Source organism: Lepisma saccharinum, chromosome 16, assembly GCF_977018435.1.
Source record: "Lepisma saccharinum chromosome 16, izLepSacc3.1, whole genome shotgun sequence".
NCBI lineage: Eukaryota > Metazoa > Arthropoda > Insecta > Zygentoma > Lepismatidae > Lepisma > Lepisma saccharinum.
Genome location: NC_139244.1, coordinates 29779785 through 29796339, shown reverse-complemented (window position 1 = coordinate 29796339; position 16555 = coordinate 29779785). Strand labels below are relative to the sequence as shown.

Here is a 16555-nt window from a genome sequence, read left to right as displayed (position 1 = left end):
AATATTGTTTGCTCGGCTTTCGGAAATTTACTGTATGTTGGCAAAGGATAGTTCATTCTGTGTTACTTTTTCCGTATGTTGCTATAGATTCATAACTTCAATAAAACACAAAAGAACAAAAACTGCGCAGTCTTGCCCCATCTTACTCAAGTTATTTTAGGATCATGTCACGACATGGACTTGTGTGTTTATTTAGCTATATTAAATAAATGAATTTATATTAGCGAAGGGACATATAAATTGGTACTCTATCGGTGTGGACCAGTATAAGCATATTGATGTGTTATTACCAATAATTTTGCCGATTTCTTATTTCTGTAAATAGCCTATAACTGAATGAGTTGTTGTAACAAGCGACTTTACAGCCGCAATTCTCTTTGTGAAAGTGACAATACAGTTTACACTTTCCTTGTAAAAAGTAATTTTGCAGTCACTATTCCTTGTAAAATGTGAGTTAACAGTTACCTGTTTTCACAGTTTCCTGTAAAATGTGAATTTGCAATCATCTAACCGGTTATAAAGGGTTTCACAGTCTTAATTTGTTATTTGTTTCGTGAATAATAGGATACAATTAATCCAACATTGTTTTGTAAAAAAATATCTAAATAAGTAGTTCCTCTTTCTAACGTAAAATTCACATTGCTTAAGATGTTAATGGAACATTACTGTTTTCTAAAAATGGCAGTAGAATATTGGTTATAAGTATCGTCAAATTTCTATCGGAATTTTATCAAAATCAGTTACAATTTCATATCGGTCCATTCTTGTTACATAATAACAAAACTTACGAAAAGAATAAGACTTCGATTATTTTATACACATTATTTTAGAGAATGTTTTAGAAACATTAAAACCTGAAAGTATTGAGTAGTACAGTGTTAATAACCGTATTGTCTAGAGCTGCTAGACGTCTTAATTTTCCAGAATATGTGCTACATTTTAGTGTTTTGTCCGGTGTCCGTGAGAAATTTTTAGAAATAAACAAAAAACAAACGTAAATATCCCACATTTTGGGAAATACCCAAAAGTTGAATTTAGAAAATACATCTTTCAGTTGGAGACTGAAAATCACAGTAAAATGAGTTATCTTCTGATGAAAATAATATTACTGTAACATATATTTAGTAGAGTATAGTATAGTGTCTCATATATTGTAAAAGGTTACATATTGGTTCGGCACACTTTCAAAGATTTTAACTCTTTAGAGTTCTATAATTACAAAATTGCAAATTTTTTAATCAATACTTCCTCGGATTCGTATGCTTTAAAACACATGTATTAGCTGGGGCCTCCCCGATGGCTTAGTGGTAAGGTCGTTGCCTTGTAATCAAGGGGTCCCGGGTTCCATACCCAGTGAAGGCACATAATGGTTCGGATCCCACTTTAAACTGTAGGTCCAGTCCCAGCCTATCTGTGCATAAGGTGGACTTAAAATAACAACAATTCAACATGTATTGGTTTTACTTATTATCAGAAAGTTAAGGAATTTTATATTTGAGAGTACCTAATTCATTTTTCGAACTGCTAATATTCCGTAGTAGTATATATCATTTATTGTGAATGACTGTACCCTACATTTGGGGGCAACTGATTCGGTAAACCTAGTATTAACCCTTCAGAACTCACGGGGGGTGCGATTAACCCCAATGGTTTTATTTTTCTTTGCTGCTGATAAAGTGTGCATTCGTTTCTTTTGTTGATCACTGTACCTTCAAGTTGAGTTATGAGGAAGGGATCCTGACCGTAACCATCAGCCAGTTGCCTGTTTACATTAAAATGTGTTGCATTAAACTCTGTTTTGGGTGTGTTACACCCCACCCGAGTCATCCCGTAACTACAGAAATATTTTAGGAGTAAGTTATACAGTAAAATTATTACAGTTTGTAATTTGTAAATCTTCTATTTTGGGCTTCATATCTCATAATGTTAAAGATTAGTACCGAGTTACACTTGTTTTTCAATTGATGTCGTATGAAACTGAACAAGAATGAATCCAACTAATTATCCAAGAAGTAGAAGACGATCAAGTTGACCTAATACACCAAGATGCAGAAATTGATACCAGCACAGGTAATTACAAGAAACAGAAATTACTACACAACCTCACCAAAGGAGGAATGGATGTTGTAGACGTTCTATTTTCCAAATATGATGTCTCCAGAAACATAGGCGTTGTTCACTGGCAATTTATTTACCCCAATGAATATAGTTATGTGGAAATAACCCTCTGATAATTTATGAAAGAAATTACAAAGACAACATGGTAATGTGAACATTCCTGCAATATCCTGGCCCAGAACTTGTAAAGCCATTCATGGAGGAAAGGTCAAAGATTAGACACCTACTATGGGACCTGAAAGGAAAATTAAGAATTGTCTGCAGAGAGCCATCAAATAGGTCTCAACTTCTACCAAAATGAGCTAAACAAGGAAGATGTAGCCTGTACCCACACTCTGGAGACAGAAAGTCCAAAATTGAATGCAAAATGTTCTAGGGAATTATATACATGGAGCACCTCATGCCATTTTGTAGAAACTGTGCGGGTGAAAGTGAGTCCGATTAACGATGCCACTATCTAATCAAAGTGACTATGTTATTTCCTTAATATTTCATGTATCCCTGATATGTATGCTTCAGAATGTTTGATAATACTTTTGGTTATGTACTGTTATTACTTGTCATATGAAGCGAAACAAAATTACTTTCTTCACTGAAACGTTTTGAGTATGTTATGGAACATTATTTTTTTTTTTAATCTGCAACATGAAGCGACAGGCTTCTTCTTCTTACAAAATGTGCCAAATGGAATGGAATGTGCACCTAAATAAATGTATTACATAAACAAAAAGATATTCAGATACATAATGGGGTGTATCACACCCCACCTGAGTCCTTACGTAACTTTATGAACCTGAGTCCTGAAGGGTAACTAAGTACTTTTTCCCTAACGGAAGTAACTAACTAACTCTCTAGCCTTCTTAAACCCGAAGGTTCATGGCTGCAGCAACACAGGCCTTCCATCTGTCCCTATCTTGAGCAAGATCTATATACTCTTTTCCATCCCTACCGATTTCCCTTAGGTCCATCTCGACGTTGTCCCTCCATCTTCGTCTTGGCCTTCCTACTGGTCTCTTACCATCAGGTTTCCCAACAAGAATCCTGAAAACTCCTCTTTCCTCTCCCATTCGTGCCACATGGCCTGCCCACCTAAGTCTTTTTGATTTAATTATTCTAATAATGTCTGGACATGAATACAAATTATGTAGTTCTAAATTATGTAACCTTCTCCACTCACCTGTCTCCTCATCCCTTTTAGGTCCAAAGATTTTCCTAAGGATCCTATTTTCAAATACTCTCAATTTATGTTCCTCTTTCAATGTAAGGGACCAAGTTTCACACCCATATAATACTACAGGCAAAATTACGGTTTTGTATATTTTAACTTTTAGATTCTTAGATATTAAACGAGAAGACAAAAGTTTATGAAGAGAGAAGTAACATGCATTTCCTGAATTAAGCCTACTTTTTATTTCCTCTTTAATATAATTTTCATTTGTTAATATTACTCCTAAGTATTTGAATTTGGAAACTGTTTCAAACGAGTTGTTATCAATAATTAGATTTTGATTATTACCTAACACTTGGCTTCGGCCTGTAAGCATATATTTAGTTTTCTGTTTGTTAACTTCCAAACCTATCTCTTTAGCAGTTTTGAAAAATATTTTAGCATTATTCTTAATTGTATTCACATCATCCCCCAGTAAGTCTACATCATCTGCATATGCTAACAACTGAGTCACACCATTTAATTTTAGTCCTTCTTTAGTTTCGTTTACCTTCCTAACAGCATATTCTAAGGCAAAATTAAAGAGCAACAGAGATAATGCATCTCCTTGTTTTAACCCATCATGAATTGTAAATTTGTCAGACATATTAATACCCACACGAATTTTACTTTCTGTTTCACTGGTGCATATTTTTATCATACTAACAAGCTTCTTAGGTATTCCAAACTCTACTAATATATTATATAATTTATCTCTTTTGACAGAATCATATGCTTTTTTGAAATCAATGAATAGCTCATGGACATTTTGATTATATTCCCACTTTTTTTCAAGTGTCTGTCTGATGTGAAAAATTTGATCTGTAGTTGATCTGTTGCGTTTAAATCCACATTGATAATCACCTATAATTTCATTAGCATATGGGGTTAGTCTTGTTAAAAGAATGTTAGATAATATTTTATATGTTGTTGAGAGTAGAGAAATTCCACGGTAATTATTGCAGTTCATTTTATCACCTTTTTTAAACACAGGAACAATTATGGATTCTTTCCACTGTTGAGGGATTTCTTCTTTATTCCATATTAAACTAATTAATTTATGAATTTGACAAATTAATGAATTTCCACCATATTTAATTAACTCAGCTGGTATTAAATCAATGCCAGGTGCTTTGTTATTCTTTAGCCTTTTAATAGCATCTTTAACTTCAGTCAAGTTAGGTTCTGGGACTAAAGGTTCTGCTGTGTGTACTTCATTTACTTCTGATTTATCTCCTACATGGACATTTAAAAGGTCATTAAAGTAGTTCTTCCATCTATTTAGAATATCGCTTGGGTCAGCTAGAAAATCACCGTCTTTATCTTTTATCAAGTTTACTTTAGGTTGCCACCCCTTTCTAAACTCATTTACACCTTTATATAAATCTCTGATATTTTTATTTTTGCTGTTTGTTTCAATTTCGTTAATTTTGCTTTTCAAGTAATCTCTTTTTTTACTTCTAAACGTGCGGTTAACTTCTCGCTTTATTCTATTATAATTGTTTAGATTTGTATCATCAGAGTTATTTAACCACCTAAGTCTAGCCTGATTTCTTATTTCTATTAGATTATGACATTCATTATCAAACCATGGCTTACTTTTTCTCGGTTTATGGTATCCTATACTTTCTTTAGCTGCTGATTCTATTGCATTACGTATGTGCTCCCTATTCTTATTTACGTCTGTTTCATTTATATTTTCATCATCATTTAAATCCTGCAAAACATCAAATCTATTTGACAGTTTAATTTGGTAATCTTTCTTAATTCTTTCATCAGTAAACTTTCCTGTATCAAATTTTATAACTTTTAGATTTTGTTGCTTATGATTTATCACTGAGAGTCTTTCTCTTAATTTAGCAATTACTAAATAATGGTCACTGGCACAGTCAGCACCTCTATGTGTACGAACGTCAATTATACTAGTATGCCTTCTCTTATCAATGAGAATATGATCTATCTGATTATGAGTTTTACCATCTGGAGAAGACCAGGTATATTTATGGATATCTTTATGTTTAACGGAAGTCTTATAGATATTTTATTGAAAGAAAATGCAACACTTCCTGTAAGTACTAAGGATACAGGTGTCAAGAACCGCAAGAGCTAATGTATTATTTAATGGATTTTTATATGTTGTAAAATAAAATTCTTGGTGCATTTCTTCATAAAATTAATAAATGCAGCTAAGTGCAACTGATTAATCTATATCCTTAGAACGAAAAAAAAACTGAAAACGTTTCAAACTCGTCTTTTTTTCCACTTCACGGCATATGATATCTGAAAGCCAATTAATTCATAAAGCACCATTACCATTGAATGACTTTAAACCACTAGAATATTAAGTACAATCTTCACCCAGCGAACTATTTGTCTTTTTTTTTTATCTCCACTTCCCTATTGGCACCCATTCATGAAATTTTCCCAACGTGCCACTAATGAAGATCCGTCCTTGTGCTGGTCAAACTAGCTTTAATCCCATTGTATTAGACCGAATTTATAATTTCTCGTAATGGCAAGGGGAATATATGACATGACGTTCATCAAAGATCGGATCTCTCAATTCGGTCGTTTCCTTCCTCTTTTAATTTCAAGGATCACTCCGCTCTTTCTGCGGACGTTGAAAACAGGTGGGGAAACAAGATTCCGCCGTGGTAATTGGCACGTGAAAAAGAGATCCATCGCCAACCGCAGGATCACCTTTCCCCCTTCTCATCCTTCACTCTTTTGTAACTAGAACACGCTGTAACCATGGAAAAAAAAAAAATCTGACCCAGAACCAACCTTAACTCTGTCCGTATGAGGAACGTTTAAAAAGTTCATGTTTCAATGGAACGATGAATTCTGGCTACGGAGAGTGACTTTAGAGTCACAATTCCCTTGTAAAAATGACTGTACCGTCATAATTCCTTGGTAAAAATGACTGTACCTTCACAATTCCATTGTAAAAGTGACTGTACCGTCACAACTCTCTTGCAAAAGGGAACTTAAAGTCACGATTACTTGTAAAAAGTTATTCACAAATCCACTGGAAAAATAACTTAAGTCTCAATTTCTTGTAAAAAGTGACTTTACAGTCGCAATTACTTGTTAGAAGTGACTTTATAGTCACAATTTATTTGTAAGAGGTGACTACACCGTCATAATTCGCAGGCTAAAAGTGATTTTACTGTCATAATTCCCGGTCAAAGGTAACTTTACATTCAAATTTTTTTGTTAAAAGTTACGTTATTGTCACAGTTCCCCTGTAAAAGTACCTTTACAGTTACAATTATTTGTAATAAATGATTTTACAGTCAAAATTCTCATATAAAAATTAACTTTGCAGTCATATTTCCCCGGTAAATGTGACATTACATTCAAAAGTCTGTGACTGTATTGTTAAATTTCCCCTTCAAGCAGTACAGTCAATTTTCGCCGAAAAAGAATTCCGCCCAACAATAATTCATATCAAATATAACTGAGGATTTCCTTTTCACAGAAAAGTGAGAATTTATTATCGGCACAAAAAAGAAATTACTCACATCAGAATGTATTTTTCGATATTGTTTTCTAACACATTGCCCACTAATGCTAAATCACAATGCAATTGCTTGCTTGTTATAATCAACTACTATAATTTCAGTTTTATTATTATATTCCTAATTTATCCACTTCTATTATTATATTTCTTATCTTAACGTGAACAAGTTACGAGGCCATTTCTACTTTCTCTCTTCCGTTAAAGTAGAACAAAGATAGGAAAAGAAACTTACAATTTTACCAAAAAATTGAACTTAATTTTATGTTAGGAGTTCTAGGAATAGATGCTGCAAATACATTGTACTGTACTGACGTCACTGCTGAATTTTTCTTTATTTTTAATTTCTTGTACTAACAAAAGTTTCATTTAGTATATTCTTAATAATTCATGGATTATATTTCATTTTCCTCAATGATTCTTGTATTTATTTATACGTGAGGTACCCACTTGAATTGCCTGCTTTCCATTATTTCACTTAATGAAAGGAAGGAATAGATGCAGTAATTAATAAGAAGAAACTTAATTTGGATTTCAGACTAGAAAGAATCGTATATTACATCTAACAGAGTTAAAATGTGTTGTAATAACAGTCTTGTTATAGGCATAATTTTGATCTGCACCATTTTATTTCATATGTTACGATAACATACGATATGTTGTTAAGCTTTATTGCAGTTTTAAATCACCACCTTCAGTTCCATCCCTTACAGTAAATTGATGGAAATTTCTATTTATTCATATTTGATTAGTCCAATTCAATGTCCTTTTTCCATTAAATGTGTGGAAAAGAGATAAAGATAAGTAGAAATACCAACATTAATAAATACAACACGCGAAAAGAAATGAATACATTAAACATACGCTTGTTTGTATAATGGAGGCAATGAAAGTAAAACTGACTATCGAATATGTTAATAAATGTTTGACGGAATTTCTAGTAAAATACAAAAATATAATAGAAATGGACATGGAAAGGAAAAAAATAATACATTGGAACTCCGAATTTAGGTTCCCAGATTTTACATGTTCATTCATTTAAAGTTTTGGCACCTGGCTGTTATGAAAAATGTAAAATCGAGGTTTCACTGTAAATCTTGTTTTCTTGAAGAATGTTGAAAATTATATCCAAATTCATTTACGCAAGTAAAAGTTATTTTGGGTGTGGCACAAGCGTAAATCTTAGCGATTCGTCTCCTATTATTGAACTGAAGTTCACTTCAACTTAAGAGAAATAGGTATATTAACACATTGTAATATTATTATTTTGCTTCATTTGTAGAACGGTAAATTCATTTAAAAAATAGAAAACAAACATAACAAAATAACTGTTTCTCTTATGCATGATTCGAATGAACCACCCTTGGCTTCCCAGCGGGTGATAATAATACACCACAGTAAAATAAGAAGTCCTGATACGCATGACGCATACGATACGCATAATCTTCGGTGCATGCAGATATAAAGTAAAAAATACTCGTCCGCATCAATAAATTGAACCAAGTTGTAATTTAGTGTAAATAAAGGAACGAAAGAAATACTATACTTAAAATATTAATATGCAAATCTTAGCCCACATTTTCTTAGAGGAAAATTAACATTAGAAATACAATTCATTCCTTTAATGAATATGAAAGAAATAACACAAATATTGATTTAATTATTAATATATAAAATCCTGATGTATGACAGAAACAAATGATTGCACAGAATGTAATTATTAATAAATTGATTGATTTATTAAGGAAAATTAGTAAATAGAATCGAGTTCAAAATTTATAAATAAAAGGAATCCAGTCTTATACGTAGCGATAATAAATACAATGTTTCCCGCATTGTGTAATGGAAAAAAGAGTAGAAAATAGCTCATCAAGTATGAACAATTAACATTTCACTTAATTTCAACTATTTAGCAGTAGAATAGAAAGGAGTATAATTTTAGTACATACATTTCTGCCTTTTTGTAGCGCATGGGAAGAAAAATAACGGAATATATCCTCATGCCTTAAAATAATGTAGAGAGAATCCATGTGATAAAAATAGATACATGTGGAAGAATATATTTTAAAGCATAGCATTGATTCATTTGATTAATACATAACAATTTAGGGAAAAAAAGGGAAAACGGAGGAAGTAAATGAAGTATTCACGGTTATTGTTATGGATACAAAATTATAAATTATTTATCAATTTAGTCGGCAAACTAAAATCACACATTACGAAATACAATTATGATAATTGAAGATCATACCAAAAATTCAATAAAAAGGTAAAAATGTGACAAGAATTTAAGTCTGATATTCTTGCAACAAATTAAGGGAAATTCTATACGAAAAACATTTTTCATTTACCTTCTTTGCCTTGCGATAAGTTGATACACTATTTTGTTCATTAACAATTGATGTTAATAATGGCTTTGAATAATATTAAAGTAAGAATTTATCAATTATTCCTTGATGAAACCGCATTTATATTCTTTCTTTTATCGCAAGTGAAATTATATAATCTCTCAACATTCATTTTCTTTCTTGGTTCAATATTAGAAGATAGAAGTACAAAATGAAACACGAAATGTTAAGGTAATAGAAACGTATGCACTTTGTACAAATATATAAATCTTACCTTAGTTTAATATGTCTAGCATGTGGAACAAGTCACACGATGAATAGAAAATCAGGTGATCAACGTGATATAACAATATTGAATTTTGTCTAGCCAAATCTGGTGAAAAGTAAAAAAAAATCATCTAGTACGTACGTACGTACGTAGAACACGATACAAGTATTAATAGAGAAATGTATGCATTAATTTACCATAAAGAAACGACGAAATAGAAGCAGCGGAATATAATCAAAGAAAATAATCTTATCTCAATGTTGTATGGAACACATTAATATAACAAAACAGACATAAACGCATTAAATGTTGATAAATAAAAATCTTAGTTCAATATAAGAAAGAAAACAAATGTTACCATACATTATTAGCTTGTTTTCACAAGGAAAGATGATAAACTAATGTGGTCTTTTGATTAATAGAATCCAGGGTGAATTTTGTGCAAAATAAGAAAAGACGTGGAATACAACACGCTTAATATTAAAAGAATCATATTCTAGTATCGTGCTCACAAGTTGATACTACAAATTTATCTTAATGCAATGCAAGTATAATGAAACGTATGGGAATAAATTGAGACTAAAAGTGATAAACGTTGTAAGTGCCAAAAGCGCACATCAGCACGTAAGAACGTTCACACTAGTGACCTCTTTACACGCCCTTTGAACTATTTTGAGGGCTACCAGCCACTTTTCACGTTTACCACATTATAAAGCATGGCACATTTCACAGTTTAACGTGGAAAACGGTGTTTGAATTATTGTGGCACTTACAGCGTTTTCCAATTTTAGTCTTCAATTGTGTTTCTATTTTTTGGTTCTTAGCGTCAGTTCCAACTCCAAGCCACATTTGGTTCAATGCAATGAAGGGCTTGACGAAGGGACACTAAAAAATGAACACCCATGCTCAGGCCGGGATTCAAACACTTCAAAATTTTCACTCTTACATTCGAACTTTGGTGGCGAGGCCGACAATATGGAAATAACTGTTATACACAATTTATATTGAAGTGTTTTAACACTTTGTCTTGGGCTATTAAATTGAAAATACGTATTGTGTTTAATTTTTGCTTCTAATGATCAAAAACACTTATAAATTTAATGTAAGAAAAAAGAAAATTTCGTACCACTACTGAGACTTTAAAGATATATAATTTTATATCAATATCAATAGTTTCGCACATCCACTTATTTTACGAATGATGTTTCAGTTTGTGTGTTATTAAAATAAATTTCACTCGGCCTGCCTCTCATAACTATGAACTTGTGATTTTTTCCATTGTAATATTTCCTTATACTACAGAAATAAATACTTGATAATAAACGACCGAAAAATATTGATAGTAGGTTAACTACATTTAATATCTTTCAATATTAAGTTATTAACAATTAATGTAGGGCTACAGTGGCAATATTTAGTTAAACCTAAGTAATCAATTATTTTACCGAAATATCAACAGAAACTATTATAGACGTAGCGAAATCTGAAAGAATCGTTTACAAATCATTCAAATATGTTAACATATGTATAAATCATATTGGCATATTCATATTTTCTGTTATCAATTCAGCTAAGGACACCATTTCACGAACTCACGATACTGCCAATTGCTCATTGCAGTGACGAATGTCGGCATCTGATTGGTCGGATCTTTAGCTTCAGAAAAACAAAAGACTTTTTGGATACTTCATTGGTTGTATCTGCAAGCCATTCCCGTTTCTCATCTTTTAATTAACATTTCCCTGCAGATTCCAGCTCCCGTGTACCAATTTACTCTTGAAGTAGAGGTTGAGAAAAAAAAAATATATGGAAGTTTGACTGAAAAGTTTTTCTCAGGAAATGATTCAGAGGGTTGTCAAACAGCCACTTCTATTGCGGCCAAAGTATGAAGTGCTAATGTCTAAAGAGACATGAAACTTTTTCGAAACTCCGGAATAGAACTGCAGGGACTTCTCAGTCCATTAACTAAATGAAGAAGTTTGAAAAAGTTTAGATTAATTTCGTGTACTAATCCTGATGGTACCAGTATTCCTTCATTAAAGAGAGTACGCCTGTCTCCACTTCTCTCGTGGCAACGATTTCGCAAAATTATGTTGACGGCAGTGATGTTTATAAGAATGTTTTTTAATATTGCTGAAGTTCGAATATTTTTTTCGCAAAATGGTTCCATTTCCTACTTCAGGTGCAAATTAGTTTGCAAACTATACTTGCCTTCAGAAGAGAAAAAGTTGTTGATTTGACTAACTTGTTTATTTCTGAATTAACGCCATGAGAGGTAAGATTACTTATTAAATCTGTTGCTTCTAAACATCAAGAGTTCCTTTTATACCATTGCAGCATTGCGTTAATTGTTATTTTTAGCAATTTATGTTACACCATGTATTACTGTGTTATTCATTCTTGTATAAAAGAAACTAATAAAAAATAAACATACCAGTGCCCAAAAATTATTATACACACATATCAAATTACATAAAATTTAATTTCTATACTAGCTTGAGTCAAGTTTACCGTTGATTCTATTAAGAAATCAATTTCACTTGAACAATTTAGCTTTTTACTTCCTATATCGAAATAAAATGAATTATAGATTTGCAGTTTGGAAGTCTGATAACAGTAATCACGTCAGAAGTTAGAAAATGCCTAAGGATTTACTTATGAGAAAATATTTTTTTGTCAACGTAAAATTCAGAATTCGTATTTAAATCTTTTAGGAAATTGTCAATGTATTTCTGACAATTATTATTACAGACACTACGAAAGCACATCCACAACTCGTACAAACACCCCTTTACTGTGCATAAAGTGGACTTAAAACTCCAACTCAATCAATCAATCAATCGCACAAGCACCCATTCCATAGCCTCTACTACAGTGATTACACTCCTTACTTTTGACGTCTAACATTAGCATTAAGTCTCCAATTAACGAAAGAAAAAATGACGATCGTCTTCTTTAACGCCTAAAAATTAAAAACTAACAAATTATTCTTCCATGAATTTATGAACAAGGTTCCCTCAAGAAATTTTGTTGTTAGTTCGCCATTGTTCATATCTGAATATCACAGTAGCACAAAAGTAACTATTTTTCACTTACTGTCTGAAAGTATAGCTTTCTCTGTTCACTCTAATAAACTGCACTTATTAATCAGAGTTTTAATTAGCACAAATTTAAAGTAGATCTTTGTTCAATTATTAAGCTGATGAATTAAAAACAATTAATATATTTAAATTAAGTGAATTTTACTTCTACATTTTTTGTCCCTTTGTGTTTCGTTAATTATATGATAGTTAATTCCACGAAACTTCTAAATATCCGTTCTTATATATTCTGCACGTCTGTATGCGATCTTCTTGGTGAATCCGCGAGATTCAAAATTTAGATGGAAACGTCGCTTATATCACAGAGTACACATTTTTGCACAAACATTTCAATTATACTTATTTATACTTCTTATATAGTTAACAGTTATACCTTCACAGTCAACTTTATACTCTCCTCTAAGAGAAAGTGTTCTATTCTTCACTTGTTGCCAACTATAGAACAAACACAGCATTTGAGATTTTATAAGAAATTTTGAAAGGAAAAAGCAACAAAAACTATGTAATATTTCAAATGCATATTGTGATTTGTCAACGTTCGAACAGGCTTGATTTCTCAGAAAATTACACAGAAAATTTATATTTGAGTCCGGTTAAGAATTATAAAATAACAACTGTCAGAGTGAAATTTTTCAGTGCGAAAATCTAAGGAGAATATCTAGGATAATTTTAAGATGTGCACATCCAGCGGATATAAGTAATGACCTGAAACACTACATTGAATTTAGGAATTTGGCAAATGTCTAATTCCAGAATTTACGAATTACGAATTGGGTAACATTTAAGGTAGTGAGAATAAGGAAAAGTTAAATGTTTTTATAGTACAATGGCCTCTGTCTTTTGTCTTGCTTTTTTCGCCTGAGAAGGAATATTTGTGTATAAGTACAAGCGAATTCAGAAGGGTTGCTTTTCTCTAATCCGAATTAGCAGAGAAGGTACAAAACTCTTTCCTCTCAGAAGAGATGTTTTGCTTACGGAAAACTTCAATATTCCAAGCAAGGAGAAAGCATATTTACAGTAAACGTCGTGGACGGAATTTTTAACATGATTCATTCATATTTGCGTCACTTCACTGGTCTCGTCCGCAGTTCAAAAAAAAAAAAAAAAAAGCTAAACTTTCCCTAAGTTAGACAATGAGAGCGGAGATGGAGTGTGGTCAGAGCGGGGAGGAAAAGTGTAAAAGTTTTATGCGGAAAAGAGCTCCGCTTGTGGAATGGGGGTATTTTTTTTTTTTTTTTTTTGGAGGGAGGATCCACCAGAGGAAAGAGTTTTCCAAAAGTCTGGAACTTCTCCAGACAACAGATTTATTTTTCTACAAGGCGAGTTTATTTCCAGGCAGAAACTCGAGAGATGCAAACAAGTATCTCTCAACGCATCAATTAAAAACCAACCCGGGTATGGGGGTATGTTGCTTCTGAGGGTAAAAGTTGGGCGGGGGATTTCAAGCGGTCTTCTGCAACTTTTCAGCATTTCGCAACCTTCCGGTTTCATCTTATTCCCAAGGCAAAGGGGGTGGAGGGGAAAAAAAAAACAAAAAAAAACTTTGCTTTAATTCTACTCTCGGGCTATTTCAAGTTGCATGTATTATATATTCTTTTGATGAAGACAAACAAATTTGAATTCAGACGTTGCCTTTGTGCTTCATTAGCTCCAAGGAATTCGCTCTCCCGTCCATAGAATATTATATGTTCCGTTGCGGTAATCAGAAATGTTCTGAAGGAAAGTTGATAGCAGTTAACAAAATTAGTAGAACAAAGCAGAAATTATCATTACTTTTATCACTCTTCTCCCTGTGACTGTTAACTTCAATAATAATATTAGTATTCTAAAAACAAATATGACTCCCACGCCAATCTATTGTTATCATGTTAGCAATAAGTTTTCTTGTGGTGAATGTTGCTAAGTAATCAGTTCCATATCAACAATTTAAAATAAAAGAAAAAGAGAGCTGTATTTTTAAATATCAAATAAGTGGTGAAGTTCTTTTATGAGCTCAGAACTTTCTTATTGCGGATCTTAATTAATTCCTTTTTGTAAAGCGCTTTTTGATATTTCTAGATCAATCAAGAAATATGTTATTTATAAAGGCCTATCTTTGATTCATTGATTGAGTTGGTGTTTTAAGTCCACTTTATGCATAGTAAGGCTAATCGGGACTGGATCTACAGTTTAAAATGGAATCCAAACCACTATGAGCCTCCACCGGGAATCGAACCCGGGACACCCTGAATTACAAGGCGACGACTCTACTACAGCGCCATCAGGAGGCCCTTACCTTTGATTCATAATCACTAATTGTTTGAACATTCAGTTACTAGAGATAACTTCTTATAAGATATTTTTTTCGAAATATAAAGCCTTTGATGAATCTACAGTTTCCCTTTATGGAGTGACTAGCTATATGTTACATTTTCTGGACTTAATATAACAGTGTACTCTACATAAAACAATCTTGTAATGGCAAAAACCACAGTACAAATTTAAAGAGATACATAATTATATTCCGGAAAAGGGGAATTCCAGTTTGGATTTAATTAATGTAAAATCTGAAGAGTTTTATCGAAAAGTATGTCCAAAATGGATTAACATTGGTTTTCAGCGTATTTCATTCTAAAGTGAGAAATATTTTATTTTATCTAACTTTCTAGCATCCTTATGCATTGCTTATAGCTCTTTGTAATTCTCTCTACAAAATTTACTTTTGTTAGTAGCCGATGAAAGCCCCCCAATCATATTCACTTGTCATATGTTACATTAAACTCTGCGGTGAATATATTTCTTTTCTTTTTAATACTGTGTGATTGACTTGAGTATTACCAAATGCTCTAAAACATTTTCCTTTGGCATAAAGTGTATGGGGATGGTTTAGAGAATTCATGTAAAAATGTTCTATTTAATTGCTGTTGCAAGCAATGAGAAGGAGAAGGCAATAATCTATTTTACAGAAATCAGTGAGGATTGGTGATAAGTGTAGCCTCCAATTGATTGGGGTTTGCTTGATAAGTTCCTCGAATACCTAAACATATAGTAAAATATAGTACTTGGTTTCCCAATAAATGGAACCACTTGCCCACCGTTTATAAAAATGATTTTTTTTTATATTTGAGATTATATTTAATTTTATGTATATGTATTAATTACCAGATGTTCGAATATATAATTTACTGGTGAGAATAAAGGTCATGTTCCATTAGCTTGTACAATTGCTCTTTTGTTCCTTGTATACAGTATGTATGAGTAGATAGATACATGTAAGCAATCAGATAAATCTTAGGTGGACTCAAGTGATTAACAATTGATTTCAGGCATGTGTGAATGTAGAATTAATTATATTTTTGCATAAATTATTAGCCAGTAGAGATTTGTTGTGCACCGTTTTCCAGGAGGGTACATTGAAATATCTGCAATTTCTCTTCTGTTCAGACTCCAAAGGATTCCGTTGATTCGCATGGAAGGTTCCCTTTCATTAGACTCCATCATGCGAGCGACTGGCTCAGAAATGCATTCAAGTGCAGCCACATACAAGAAGGAAGAATCCAACATTTATGCAATTCAAGATTCAGAACCAGAAACTCTTGCCAGTAGCTGACGTATTCTGAATTGTGAATGAACTGTGGAGCAGCCTCGAACAAGTTTCCAGTTCTGTCTCACTGGAGGGGTGAAAACGCCAGGTGCCCGAAACAAGGTAAGGATCTCACTTGAAAAGATTATGCTGGAGCAAGTCCTCCACGAAACAGCTTTTGTGGTGCATTGTCCACGGCTAGCAGCCAGAGACAAACCCACTGGCAGCGGTTCCAGCGTCATTGTGAGAAATTTTGACAAGCTGCTGGACCCCGTCGTCCAAAACTCCACGAAATGGAGGATGGAGGATCAGAGATCAGAGTGGCTGGAGTGGTGCAGGTGACCAGCGCAAAAAGTACATCCCCGATCCCCAGGAGAGCAAGCAGATGGAACTCTTGCAAGTTTTCAACGAGCATAGGTTGGTCCATAGCA

The 16555-nt window shown here is 32.9% G+C and overlaps 1 long non-coding RNA gene across 1 annotated transcript in view; it reads left to right on the top strand.

The window, feature by feature from the left end:
* The window catches only part of LOC145999992 (uncharacterized), a 155791-nt gene that overhangs the window by 115102 nt on the left and 24134 nt on the right, over window positions 1-16555 (top strand). The window contains exon 2 of the long non-coding RNA XR_014443453.1: window positions 15986-16247. This is a non-coding gene — a long non-coding RNA (uncharacterized LOC145999992). The remainder of the gene's footprint in view (window positions 1-15985; window positions 16248-16555) is intronic.